Consider the following 14,336-nt stretch of genomic DNA (forward strand, 5'->3'; position numbering starts at 1 on the left):
TTTTATTCTGTCTCATCCTTCATGGGAGAAGGAGGGGGCGGAGTTCTGTGGTGCAAGCTAAAATCATTGCACTCATGCAATGAGTGATTTAGTACTACTTTAGATACAAACCTCGATCCGGGATTTAGTATTTTTTAATATAATTGCTACTTTATATATATTGTGCTTTGTTTAATATGTTTTATTGTATTGTATATACAGTGGTACCTCGGGCTAAGTACTTAATTCATTCCGGAGGTCCGTTCTTAACCTGAAACTGTTCTTAACCTGAAGCACCACTTTAGCTAATGGGGCCTCCTGCTGCCGCCACACCGCTGGAGCACGATTTCTGTTCTCATCCTGAAGCAAAGTTCTTAACCCAAGGTAATATTTCTGGGTTAGCGGAGTCTGTAACCTGAAGCGTATTTAACCCAAAGTACCACTGTATTGTAAATCCATTTGAGACCTTTTTTAAAGTGTAAAGTGATTACTGGTGTAGTAAATCAGTTCTCACTGACCACTGTCCACACGGCTGATAGGAGTCCAAGGACATATAGAGGGCCAACAGTTCCCTCTCCTTATTCTAGAGAGTCTATGAATAGGCAATGTCCTAGATCCAACTATTTAACTTCCCTCCCCGCCATCTTCTGTAAAATTCCTGCGAAATGACCTAGATCAATATGCCACTTTTGGAGCTATTTTGAGCTTTCTATTTGATGAGAGAGAGTGGCTGCTTGTCTTTGGGATTCGGGCTGATAGGCTGACTTGTTCCAAAGCCCTTTAACTACCTGTTTCCTAGTTTGGATGAAATAGGGAAATGTTTATTTGTTTTTAAGAATATTTATAAACTGTCAACTGAAAAACAAATAATGGTAGTGTATAATGAAGTAGCTGAAAACATCATACTGTACAATGATCAGATCCATAGCTAATGGAATACTTCCTTCCTGGTTTGTTTGCTGGCTCACGTGAAGGGACTGTGTGCATGGCCAATATTATTCTTTGCACGCTGACTTTTTAAGCTAAGAGATGATCATTCAAATGCAGTCAGTCTGTAAAGAGACTTTTTACTTGTTTCTTTATTTTGAAGGGAAAAAATGAAATTTCAGTTAAGGAAGCACTGAACAACCTATCCTTGCCTATTGCAATTGCCTTTACGGGGGCTTGAACTGGAAAAAAGAAACTACAAGGCTATCAGTGACAGGATGAAGGGTAAATCATAGGACATTTAATTGAATGATTCTTGGGTTTTCAGCTTTGCACTATTAATTAAAATTCCTGTTGTTTAAGCACCACCTACTGGAGGGTCTCAGAACTGTCACAAATTTTAAGAAATGCTCCAGAGAGGTAGGTCTTGCTCCAGCTGTCTGAGCACAGCTCCTTCAACACGGTGCCTCCAATCCCCCTCCTGCTCAAGAGGCATACATGGGAACAGTATTCTTCTGATATCAGCAGTATCCATCTTGCTATGATTATGCAGTATATAGTACTATGACATATGGAAATTAGGGCCTATCCACATTTCTGCTTTTCCTGTACCTAGAAAGCACGGGTTTGAATGGTTTTCTGCTTGTCCTGTGCTTTCTAGGTACAGGTCTAAGCAGTTTTCTGTCTGCCCCACTGCTTTCCCTTAGACTGTGTGTGTATTCTATAATGCACAGTGCTGAAATCTGTAAATATTATTTATTGAAATTATATACCACTCTATACCCAGAGGTCTCAGGGCAATTCACATAAATATATATATTGTAAATTCAGACTAGACACCTTGAGTGTCTCCTAAGAAGTGTTACCTATGTTTGAAACTTCTGCACAGTTCCTTCAACAAGTTCCTGACTTTAGCAGTGAGCAATAAAAAACTATGGTGGTACCACAAGTTAAGCAGTGTGCTGACAGAGGATACAAAACTAGGTTGGGCAGATGGGTTTAACCAAGAGCTGCACTCATGGCATACCAATGAGAAGGTTTCAAGGCAATTATGGTCTCCAGGTAAAGGTAAAGGTACCCCTGCCCGTACGGGCCAGTCGTGTCCGACTCTAGGGTTGTGCGCCCATCTCACTTAAGAGGCCGGGGGCCAGGTCACGTGGCCAGCGTGACAAGCTGCATCTGGCAAGCCAACAGCACATGGAAACGCCGTTTACCTTCCCGCTAGTACGCGGTCCCTATTTATCTACTTGCACCCGGGGGTGCTTTCGAACTCCGATTGCATGGAGCCCGGACAGCCCCGTGGTTTTCCCCGGAGCTGAGGGTGATGAAACAATCGTTGAGACGGCTAGAGCGCCGGTGGCGGAAAACTCATTCTGAATCAGACCGGACACGGGCTAGAGCTCAACGTCGAGCCTACCAAGTGGCAATGGCAACGGCGAAGAGGGCCTTCTTCACCGCCTCCATTGCATCTGCAGAAAACAGCAGCAGGAGACTTTTTCAGGTGGTTCGCAATCTATCGGAACCACCTGCACCACCGGGGCCTGGTAGGGACCCCAAGATCTCCTGCAATGCTTTTGCAAAGTTTTTTGCAGATAAAGTCGCTCAGATTCAGAAGGAGGTAGACTCCACCGTGGGAGCAGGGCCAGGGTGGGAGAGTGCTAGAGTTCTGTCTGGTCCTGTTACATGGGATCAGTTCCAATCTGTTACCTCCGAGGATGTGGACAGGCTGCTTGGACAAGTGAAACCGACCACCTGTCTCCTGGATCCTTGCCCATCCTGGCTGATAAAAGCGAGCCGGGAAGGGCTGGGCGATGGGCTCTGCGGGGTGGTGAATGCTTCCCTCTATGAGGGAGCCTTCCCAGACCCGCTGAAAGAGGCGGTCATTAAACCGCTTCTTAAAAAAACATCTTTAGACCCAGCCAATTTGGCCAACTATCGCCCAGTCTCAAATTTACCATTCTTGGGCAAGGTGATTGAGCGGGTGGTTGCCAGACAACTCCAAGCACGCCTGGAGGATGCGGACCATTTGGATCCCTTCCAATCGGGATTCAGGCCTCACCATGGGACTGAAACTGCCTTGGTCGCGCTGGTTGATGATCTCCGGCGGGCTAGGGACAAAGGTGAGAGCTGTTTCCTAGTTCTGCTGGATCTCTCAGCGGCCTTTGACACCATCGACCATAACATCCTTCTGGACCGTCTAGAGGGGCTGGGAGCTGGGGGCACTGTTATGCGGTGGTTCCGCTCCTTTCTCCTGGGCCGTGTCCAGAAAGTGGTGGTGGGGGATGAGTGTTCAGACCCCTGGGCTCTCACTTGTGGGGTGCCTCAGGGTTCCGTCCTCTCCCCCATGCTTTTTAATATCTATATGAAGCCGCTGGGAGAGATCATCAGGGGGTTTGGGCTGGGTGTTCATCAGTATGCAGATGACACCCAGCTCTACCTCTCCTTTAAATCAGAACCAGTGAAGGCGGTGAAGGTCCTGTGTGAGTGCCTGGAGGCGGTTGGAGGATGGATGGCGGCTAACAGACTGAGGCTGAATCCTGACAAGACAGAAGTACTGTTTTTGGGGGACAGGGGGCGGGCAGGTGTGGGGGATTCCCTGGTCCTGAATGGGGTAACTGTGCCCCTGAAGGACCAGGTGCGCAGCCTGGGAGTCATTTTGGACTCACAGCTGTCCATGGAGGCACAGGTTAATTCTGTGTCCAGGGCAGCTGTCTACCAGCTCCACCTGGTACGCAGGCTAAGACCCTACCTGCCCGCAGACTGTCTTGCCAGAGTGGTGCATGCTCTAGTTATCTCCCGCTTGGACTACTGCAACGCGCTCTACGTGGGGCTACCTTTGAAGGTGACCCGGAAACTGCAATTAATCCAGAATGCGGCCGCTAGACTGGTGACTGGGAGTGGCCGCTGGGACCACATAACACCAGTTCTGAGAGATCTGCATTGGCTCCCAGTACGTTTCCGAGCACAATTCAAAGTGTTGGTGCTGACCTTTAAAGCCCTAAACGGCCTCGGTCCAGTATATCTGAAGGAGCGTCTCCACCCCCATCGTTCAGCCCGGACACTGAGATCCAGCGCCGAGGGCCTTCTGGCGGTTCCCTCATTGCGAGAAGTAAGGTTACAGGGAACCAGGCAGAGGGCCTTCTCGGTAGTGGCTCCTGCCCTGTGGAACGCCCTCCCAGCAGATGTCAAAGCAATAAACAACTATTTTACTTTTAGAAGTCATCTGAAGGCAGCCCTCTTTAGGGAAGTTTTTAATGTTTGATGCTGTACTGTTTTTAATATTCAGTTGGAAGCCGCCCAGAGTGGCTGGGGAAACCCAGCCAGATGGGCGGGGTATAAATAATAAATTATTATTATTATATTATTATTACTAGGTTGGCAGGTGCTGGGACCGAGCAAGGGGAGCGCACCCCGCCGCGGGGATTCGAACCACCGACCTGACGATTGGCAAGTCCTAGGCGCTGAGGTTTTACCCACAGCGCCACCCGCTTCCCATTATGGTCTCCAGGTAGTGAAGGGAAAACACCTATAATGCTACCAGGCAAGTTTTTTAATGGGCTTTTAAAGAGGTGGCAACTTGGCAATTGCACTGGTGTTGAGTGAAGGAGTAAAGTATGGTGTAATGAGCAGATTAGGTGCAGGGATTCTTCAGACCCTGGCTCATTGCCAATGTGCTTGAAACATAGGGATCTTTTCCTAGTACTGAGAAATTCTCACCATATAATCAGGGAGAATCCTTTTATTACCTAAGTAATATAGGGCACCTTTTAGCCATGAGGCCCGCAAAACAGCTTATAATTAAATGAAATAATACAACATAAGAAACTTAAGAAAGCCAAATGCACAGCAACAATCTACCTCATGTATGTTAACAGCAATCTTCACTCTGGGAAAGCCTGGTGTAATTAAAAAATACCTTCACAGATGTCATAAAGCGTGCAGTGAAGCAGTGCTACCCAGTTCAACGAAGAGGAAATTTCACAGTACAGTACACTCACGATTTGCACATATTTACTGGTAACTTGTGCGCAAACAGCTTTATGTGTTTGGCAAAAATATTTTTTTTAAGAGGGTGGGATGGCAATTCCACCTGCCATTGCACCCAATGTGCTTTGACTATATACTATTTTGGCTGTAAGTGCTATTCCTGGAATGTAACCCCATACATAAGTCATGGGCTTACTGTATTAAGTGCCAACACACAGAAAGCTGCCATTTCTAGTAGGGGTTAATTTTACCTCAAACACTAGTGGTGCCTGAAGCACTATCATTCCAACAGTTCCTCATATTGATGTGTGTCCTTTGTCGGTGCCTGGGATGAGCGCACCAGGCAGGAGTAGGTGCAGGGCACAGAGGGTGAACAAAATCTGCTGTGCCAGTGCCCAGCCCTTGCCGCTGGTTGGGTATGGGCACAGAGGGTTCACAAGGCTGCCCTGCACCGCCCATGCATAGGGGAACCTGGTCAGCCTATGCAACCCTTGGTGGGCGAATCTCTCTGATGCTGGCCGGGTGGCCATTCAGCAAGGGGGCCAAGGGTGTGGTGGCTTTGGGGCCCAGAGACCCCTGGTGGCAGGCAGGGCAGGATGGGGATCCCTGTGTTGGCATGCCTGGTTCACGCCTCCTCAAAATCATACACCTGGGGCTACAGCCCCCTTGTTCCCACCATGCTATGCCCCTGCAACATGAGACCATGCATGGGATGAGAGGCCCAGTTTGTCAAACTGCATCTTCACACTTATGTAATGTACAAAACCCCCATCTCTGATTCTGTTGTTGTTGTTTAGTTGTTTAGTCGTGTCCGACTCTTCGTGACCCCATGAACCAGAGCACGCCAGGCACTCCTGTCTTCCACTGCCTCCCGCAGTTTGGTCAGGCTCATGTTTGTAGCTTTGAGAACACTGTCCAACCATCTTATAGCTGAAGGAGCGTCTCCACCCCCATCGTTCTGCCCGGACACTGAGGTCCAGCGCCGAGGGCCTTCTGGCGGTTCCCTCATTGCGAGAAGCAAAGCTACAGGGAACCAGACAGAGGGCCTTCTCGGTAGTGGCGCCCGCCCTGTGGAACGCCCTCCCATCAGATGTCAAAGCGATAAATAACTACCTGACATTCAGAAGACATCTTAAGGCAGCCCTGTTCAGGGAGGTTTTTAATCTGTGATATTTTACTGTATCTTTGGTTTCTATGGAAGCCGCCCAGAGTGGCTGGGGAAACCCAGCCAGATGGGCGGGGTACAAATAATAAATTATTATTATTATTATTATTATTATTATTATTATTATTATTATTATTATCTTGTCCTCTGTCGTCCCCTTCTCCTTGTGCCCTCCATCTTTCCCAACATCAGGGTCTTTTCCAGGGAGTCTTCTCTTCTCATGAGGTGGCCAAAGTATTGGAGCCTCAACTTCACGATCTGTCCTTCCAGTGAGCACTCAGGGCTGATTTCCTTAAGAATGGATATGTTTGATCTTCTTGCAGTCCTCTCTGATTCTATCAAGCCTTTATTTTTACAAGTTATGATAGGTATAGATCATCTAAAATCCTGATCCCAAACAATATCTTAAATGTGTGATCATTAGATGTTTTTATTTTATTTATTTATTTTTAAAAAAGAACCACAAGGTCCTCACCCCCATCAACACCATGCTGGGTGTGTTGGTAGGGGGTTAACTCTTTCCACCTGTGTTTATCTTTATCAGTGGCTTCCAGCTGATGGAACAGCCTCCCTGGTGGTGGGTGTGTCTCTCCCTCATTATTAACTTTCAGGAGGGGTTTTAAAGCATTCTTACTCAGCCAGGCATTGGGTGGCTGAAAGACACTATTCTTGGTAACCTTAAAAATTATTAGCTGTCAGATAATGTGGTTGCTTTGCATTTATTTAGCTACTCTTAAATATGTTTAGCTGTTTTAAATGGTTTTCATTTCATTTTTAAAAGTATTATTTTATCACTTTTGTCTTTGCTGCCCTGTGCTGCTTTGAGAGAAGGGGAAGACAGAAATTTAGAGAGACAAAAATGACTGTATTTGCCCCAGAAAGGAAGCTCCGCTCTGCTTCTTGAACTCGAGTGTGCTTTGACTACAGTATTTAGGAGGGCTTTTGGCCCCTTTTCTGCCTCCTCCTCCTCCTCCTGTCATTGTATGCCCTCTAGTGGCACAGAAATTTTAAAGAAACTCGCAGGTTGGCATCCCATTCTGGGCACTGACACAAACACACGCACACCGTCCCGTGTTTGGTCGTGTAGTGAAACACGGCGCTGGTGGTGTCCCTGTGACAACAGATCAAAGTGTCTTCTTCGTTGCCCGCCAATGATCCTGTCAAGAACAAGGCTCGGTTCCTTCCCTCAGAGTCGATTGTGGACGGTCGAGTCGAGGTTCTTTTAATGAGTGTTTTAGTGACTCTGCGTGAGGGAGCAACTCCTTTTCCGTGTGTGAGGGAAAACACTCTGACGCACAGACACTAGCTATCCCTGTGTAGGTCCCACAGAGTGAGACCACGGGCCCGTTTCTCAGGCGCCTCCGCCGTTCCGAGAATACCGAGACGAGGGAGCGCGGCTTCCGCTCACGGAGCCGCCGTTGGCGCCCGCGTTCGAGAGCCCGACTTCTCCGGCTTCCTCGGTCCGCGGCTTGCGGGGAAGGAAGGGGGCGGAGTCACGACAGCGAGGTCACATGACCTTGCGTGGCGGCGCGGCAGCCATCTTGTGTTGTCGGTGCTGAGGATAGGCTTTGGATCCGAGAGGCTCTCCGTCCGCGACCTCAGGTAAACCGACCCCCTGGCCGTCCTGCGCCCTCCCTTTCGGGCGCGACCCCCTCGCTGAGTTCCCGCTTTCCCCTCAGGTCCAAGCGGCTGCCCCTCTGTCGCGGCCCTTCCGCGCGAACACGCCCAGGCCTCTCGCCGAGCACCGGTCTCCCGTATGTCTCGTGTCCGGAGAAGCGCGTGGCAGGCGAGGGGAAACGGGCTTGAGCGTGGCGTCGGGGTTCCTTAGCTGTGGCGTGGGCTGCTGGGTGGTTTGCCGTGCCTGGGCGGGTGGGAGGAAGTTCTGAGGGTTTAGGAGCTGCCTTGGCTCAGACCTGACACAAGACAGCTGTGGGCCTTTCCTTCTCCATGCGGCATATTGGCAGGAACTGCTGGGTCCGGGTGGGCGGGTGATACGGACTTACTCCTTGGCTGGCAGCTACAGAGGAACGTGCAGTTATTCCCGGTCCCTGTGTGATTCCCCCTGCGACCATTTCCTCTTCAACTCGTTCTGTAGAAAGAGACTTTCCTACTCCATGGCCATGACTTGTCAACGCCAAGGGGGAAGGAAGGCTCCAGCAGCTGTTGCCTAATGAGCCGGTTAGTTGAACATTATACCGGCACTCATGACGAGGGCTTTACAAATGGAGGGTTGTGTGTACTTTGGGGGAAAGCTGTGGGGTGATAGTGGTGTTTGAAGTGAAGCTGATAATATCTGGTGACTCCTGAGATTTAAGACAGTGAAGGTATATACTGGCCACTAGAAATGACACGTACTTCCACTAAATACAGGGGGGTGTAGAAGATGCAGAAACTCTGGTTAAGCATATATTGGTCATTTCTCAAGTAACAAACTGTTCTGGACAGCATGATAGCAATCTGTTAATTTGAATATTCTCTTACTATTCATTCTCTCTGTGAAGTTGTATTGAGATTTGTGCATAAAAATATGAGCTCTAGTGCTTCAGACTAAAGGCCTGTCTGATTCGTCATTCTTTTCTCACAGTGGCCAACCATATGCCTGTAAGAAGCCCACAAGCAACCTGGAAGATAGTTATGAACAAATGATACATAACTTCAGTTCATATAATTGCTAGTTTACTTACAGTTGGAAAATAACACATGGTATAGCAGAACAATTTCTTAAATGACCAGAAATATTTTACTACTAGCCCTTAGCAAATGGGTTACTAGGGTAAGTCTTATGTTTGCAACCTTATTTCCAGGGATACTAGTTTGCAAAATTACTTTTTGTAATTGTCACTGAAGTTGGTTTTTTTTTAGTGATTTAAGAGATCTCCTCAGAAGAGATCCATTTCCACCAGTTTGAATTTTTTTAAAAAAAATCTGGAATCACTGTATCACTGTTAATCTTGGGTTTTTTTATTTAGCTGATAATATGTTTCAAAGTTGCACAAAAACAGTGCTCTTACAGATTTTCTTACTTCACGTTCAACTGTTGGACATTCAAGGTGATTGCCATTAAAGATGGAGCTGGCCATCTCTGGATATTATAAACCAAGCAAATAATATAAAAGTAGACACAGGCAAGACAGATTTGTTTTCTGAAGCTTATTCAGGATAGTGAGCCACTTTGTGGTTATAACCTGATCTGAAGAAAATACTAGTCTAATAAATGGCATTTGCATTATTTATAGCAGTATGATTAATATAATTGTGTTTGCTGATGAGCTTACAGGAGCTGTTGCACAGAGTCTTTGCAGGACTGGCTGTAGGGAGAATGGTCAAGAGGCACAATAAAATTAGGACCAAGAACACCAATCAGGTACACAAACAAGTTTGTGGCCAGATGCAAAGGATGAGCATCAACATGTCTGTATGGGAAGCAGAAGTGAGGCAAGCATGGCGATACAGTTGTACCTTGGTTTTCGAATAGCTTAGTTCTCTAACGTTTTGGCTCCCAAACACTGCAAACCTGGAAGTGACTGTTCCAGTTTCCAAACTATTTTTGGAGCTTCCTGCAGCCAATCAGAAGCTGTGCTTTAGTTTCCAAAAGTTTTGGAAGTCGAACGGACTCCCAGAACAGATTCTGTTCTACTTCCAAGGTATGACTGTATTATGAGTTACCTGAAGAGATGCGGACCCTGTGGCCCTTCATATGTTTTTGGACTACATTGGCTATCAGCCTCAGCCAGCATAGCCAGTTATCAATGATGATGATAATTCTATTCCATCACCATCTGGAGGACCACAGGTTCCCACCTCTGAGCAAGCAGATTCAAAGACCAGAAGGCTACTCTTACAAGGAGAGCTCTTACTCTTACAAGGAGAGCTCTTACTTTTACAAGAAAGAACAATCACATATATAAGAACATACAAAAGGAGAGGTCTGCTAGCAACCTTTTCCTCTGAACCTAAAGCTAGTGAGAACAGGACACAGCAGAAACTACTTGTATCCAAACTATGTACTAAGTAGCAGGAAGGCAGCAAGGAGCAGTTTAGAAGCATTTGGCTTTGTTTTATACTAGATGCAATTTGCCATTCTGTTCAAGTCAGGAGCTATGATTAGTTTTAACCAGTGCTTTTTTTCTGGCAGAACTCAACAGTACACAGTACCGGCACCTCCCCCCCCCCCCCAACCTTGCAGTAAGGTAAATGGAGGGTAGTGAGACCAAGCAAGCAACCATGACTAAAAGGGGGTTGTGAAAAGCAGGAGGCTGAGGTGGTGGCAAGGAAAGGAGGCCCTTGTTTGGGGTTGTATTTCTGCTCTCAGTCAACAGGTTGCACCATTCCCCCTTGCACACTCTCCCCCTAGATGTGGGACAAGCTGTAGGGGTCAGTGTGGATGGTGTGGCTGGTGGCTGGGAGGAGAAGGAGAAATGGGAGGGTGGGTGTGACGAGTGGACTGGGCAAGGTGTGGGGGGGAGGTTGAAGAAGGGTGTGCACAAAGTGCAGCTTTAACTGTGGGGTGACAGGAGAGAGTGTGTGTGAGAGAGAGAGAAAAGGGGGGGATCATGGTGAGTACCAGCACCCTTTTTTCTATGAAAAAAGCACTTGTTTAACTATAGTTTATCTTTAAAAAGCCTAGATCAATAACCACATTTTGAAGTTATCCTTGCCAGAGCAACTGTTACTTGACTGGTTGGCTCGCTGGGCAGTTTGTTTAAATGTCCAGTTCTTCAATGTTTAGGAACTCCATGTGGAAGATTATATTTCATGGATTTTGTCTTGTCAGGTTACTTTGAGATAATATGGACTGAGAATTAACATTTACTTCTTTACTGAATTTCAGGAGTGGCTTGCCCAGCAAGGTGGATCTATAGCAATAGCCTGCAAGGGAGATGGGATGGGATGGTGAGCTTGGGGCTGTGTGGGTGCACTGGTGGAACCAATGTGGCATTCCCCACTGTGTGTGCTCATGCAGCCCTGACCACACCAACTCTCCTGGTAAGTGCTGTTGACTTCACATCTGGGATGCTGTTGTTGTAGTTTTACTTCACTTAGTGAACTTCTGGGTCATTCCATATCAAGTGAGCCAATTTTTTTACCTCATGTCATCCAATTTTCTTAATATTTTGTACACTTGTTGAACGATCAAAACTAAGAGTCATCAAGCTATCACTCTGCATTGGAACACATTTTTAAAAGAAAAGCCTTACTAGCTTTTCAGATAACTTTTAATTGAATAACTTCCTTTAAAAATGCCCTAAGTAACTGATATTACAGTTTGAAGTCTAGTTTATTCTGTTATATTTTACTCTCAAGAAGACCCATTTATCCTAAATAGAACTGAATAAGGCAGACATGTATGTACAAAATATTTTTTTAGAATATGATCCCATTCAGATTCCAAGATGAAAATTTGCAGGTAGGTCTTAGAAATATTAAATAATACAATTTTTTTGAATTTTTAATTTTGTAACTTAAATTTATAATATAAAGTAAACCCAACATGTGACATATATTAAAGCCCATGATGTTCTGAAGAGATTGGTGTTATTAGTTTTGCCATATCTCAATTCTGGGCTGAGCTTTTAAGGTTTTTGTATAGTCTGGCAAGGCCAAAATTGTCAATTTTTTGAAATTTCAAACCCTCATAACCCACAAACAGGATGAGATAAAAAAATAAAAGTTTGAAATTTAAACTTAGTTTTGATCATTCAACAAGTGTACAAAATATTAAGAAAATTGGGTGTCTTGAGGTAAAGAAGTTGGATCACTTGGTATGGAATGACCCTTCTTGCTAAATTGATTTTCCATTTTTCAGTGATCAGCATAGTGTATAGTGTTAAAAGCATAAAAATTATTTTAAAAAGACCCAACAAATATAACCTACAACAACAATAGTCGTAGTAATAATAATATCCACAGAAAGTTTAGCATTGTCATAGATAATTAAGATCAGCAGCAGTTAAACTTCTGCCTCTTAATGTCTGACAAAACATGAGATATTTCTGGAAAAAAGGCATGGATGGGTATTTGTATATACTTTATCTATAGGGAATTCCAGGGCCTTGGGATGAACACAGACAAGCACTTTTCTATTGTGCTGCTAACTTATTTCTTCTTGCAATTATAGGATCCTTTCTGTGAACCCTGGGATATGTGTAAAAAGAGATGTGCTCAAGGTTTATAGACCCATTCTGTATGAGTTTTGCAAGCCAATGACAGCTGCTTAATTGGGTCCAGAAACATGCTGGCAAACTTCAGTTGCTGCAAAACTGGTTCTTTCTCCCCACACCCATCAGGCACTGGGCTGTGGTATTAGTAGCTTCTGAAAAGTTTAAGAGAAGTCCAACCTGGATGACTTATTATAGATCACATATTGGCATTACTACAGGTGCCACATAATACCCATTCCATATTTGTAAGAACTCAATCATTTAGTGTGGCAGCACCTGCACTTTGGAACTCAGTGCCTATTGTTTGGTTTAGTAGGTTTGTATGTTTTGAAGTATGGTTGAGATTTTTTCCTCAGTTTTATTGTTTTAACTTTTTGTAAGCCACTTTGAGGTTTTTAAAAATCAAGCAGAGTATAAATTTTATGAAATAAATAGTAAGATTAGCATTCAAGACTTGGGGCCACAAAAGCATGCTTAACTGCTACCAAAGACTGAATCTTCAGTTCGTATGTAACTAACACTGGGCCTCACTGATCACAGCTGCCATTGTGTTTTTCCAGGAGTTCCTTTTAGACTGTTTACCTGATTGATTGAGACCCCATGTTCCCCGTTGTGAACTTCTCTAAAAGCTCATCATGCTTGCCCACCACTGCTCGATTTAGCTTAATTCTTCTAAATCTCATCTTCTTGATCATGGCATCAAATCATTTAATTGGATAGAGAGATTCTTAGTTAACACTCTGCTGTATATGTTTCCAGTGTAGTGAGGATAGTGCACTCTAAAACTCGCACTAATCTTATTTAGTGATTTTGTATAAGTGTTAAATAACTAAATACTGAACCTTTGTGTAACGCTGCATTCTGGCATCCAGTACACTGAGCAGGCATTGCCTAAGGCTGTTCTGGAACTCCATTTGCCTAAATACAGTGGTACCTCGGGTTACATACGCTTTAGGTTACAGACTCCACTAACCCAGAAATAATACCTCAGGTTAAGAACTTTGCTTCAGGTTGAGAACAGAAATCACGCAGTGGCGGCAGCAGCGGGAGGCCCCATTAGCTAAAGTGCTGCTTCAGGTTAAGAACAGTTTCAGGTTAAGAATGGACCTCCGGAATGAATTAAGTACGTAACCAGAGGTACCACTGTAAGAGTGTAAATATTTGAGATCTTCCCCTTTGATGGCTGAAAGTTATTGCAACTAAGGTGATAAAATGTAGTGGTCTACAATGTAAATGTCTTGAGAGGATTAGCAGGTTGAAATTTCCCCTGTGACCCTCCAAACAAATAAATTCCACCATGCTTTCACTTTCCCTCAATCTCTCTCCCCCAGCCCCTGCCAATCTGAGTAACATATAGCCCGATGAAGAGTTCTGCAGAATTGAAAGCTTACTCACTATTTTGTGACATTTTGGTTGGTCTTAATAAAGGTATTGCCCTACTATGGAGTGGGAAGTTTTGTCTAAATGCAGATGAAAATGGGTTGATAAAGAATGTCTCATCCAGGAAACACTGTGGTTGCTATTCTCCCACGTGCTTATTTCGTTCTGTTATGTAGTTCTACTTTGGTTTTTTTAACATGAAAGCTAGTACAGAAGCTTACTATTGGTTTGGAAACTTTGAGATACTTTCATGCATAAGGACCACTGTTTTGTGTTTGTGTGGATTATTACAATTCTTTGAAGTCACTTAACAGTTATGGGGAGTCTTGACTTGTTCTTCTGTCCAAGCCCCAAATTGTGGTTTGCCTCTCCCTACTGACCCGTGATTTCTAGTGAACATGAAGCCATGGTTTGTTTGTTTTTGCTTGTATCACTCCTTGCCCTAAAGAAATTATTTTCCTTTGGTTAGCACATAATGTTCTAGATAAATTTGTGTATATGTTTTGTGGCTGCTTTTTAGGGGCTTAAAGGCTATTCTTGTGCTTCTCAGAAATATTGTAGTAGTAGTGTTAATAATAATAATAATAATAATAATAATAATAATAATAATAATAATTAATTTATACCCTGCCCATCTGGATGGGTTTCCCCAGCCACTCTGGGCAACTCCCAGTCGAATATTAAAAACACAATACAGCATTAAACATTTAAAACTTCCCTAAACAGGGCTGCCTTCT

At 44.8% G+C, this 14,336-nt stretch overlaps 2 protein-coding genes across 7 annotated transcripts in view; one reads left to right on the forward strand and one right to left on the reverse strand.

The window, feature by feature from the left end:
• LOC114598132 (nuclear body protein SP140-like protein) overlaps positions 1-14,336 on the reverse strand; it is a 402,008-nt gene that overhangs the window by 80,002 nt on the left and 307,670 nt on the right. The window lies entirely within an intron of this gene.
• Positions 7,544-14,336, forward strand: part of GIGYF2 (GRB10 interacting GYF protein 2) — a 73,347-nt gene continuing 66,554 nt past the window's right edge. For 3 of the 5 annotated variants that reach the window (XM_077930069.1, XM_028730721.2, XM_028730724.2), the window contains exon 1: positions 7,544-7,660. The gene's annotated coding sequence lies outside the window, so the exon portion shown is untranslated. The remainder of the gene's footprint in view (positions 7,661-14,336) is intronic. The other 2 variants (XM_077930071.1, XM_028730728.2) reach the window with 1 other exon arrangement.

This window comes from Podarcis muralis, chromosome 6 (genome assembly GCF_964188315.1).
Source record: "Podarcis muralis chromosome 6, rPodMur119.hap1.1, whole genome shotgun sequence".
Lineage (NCBI taxonomy): Eukaryota > Metazoa > Chordata > Lepidosauria > Squamata > Lacertidae > Podarcis > Podarcis muralis.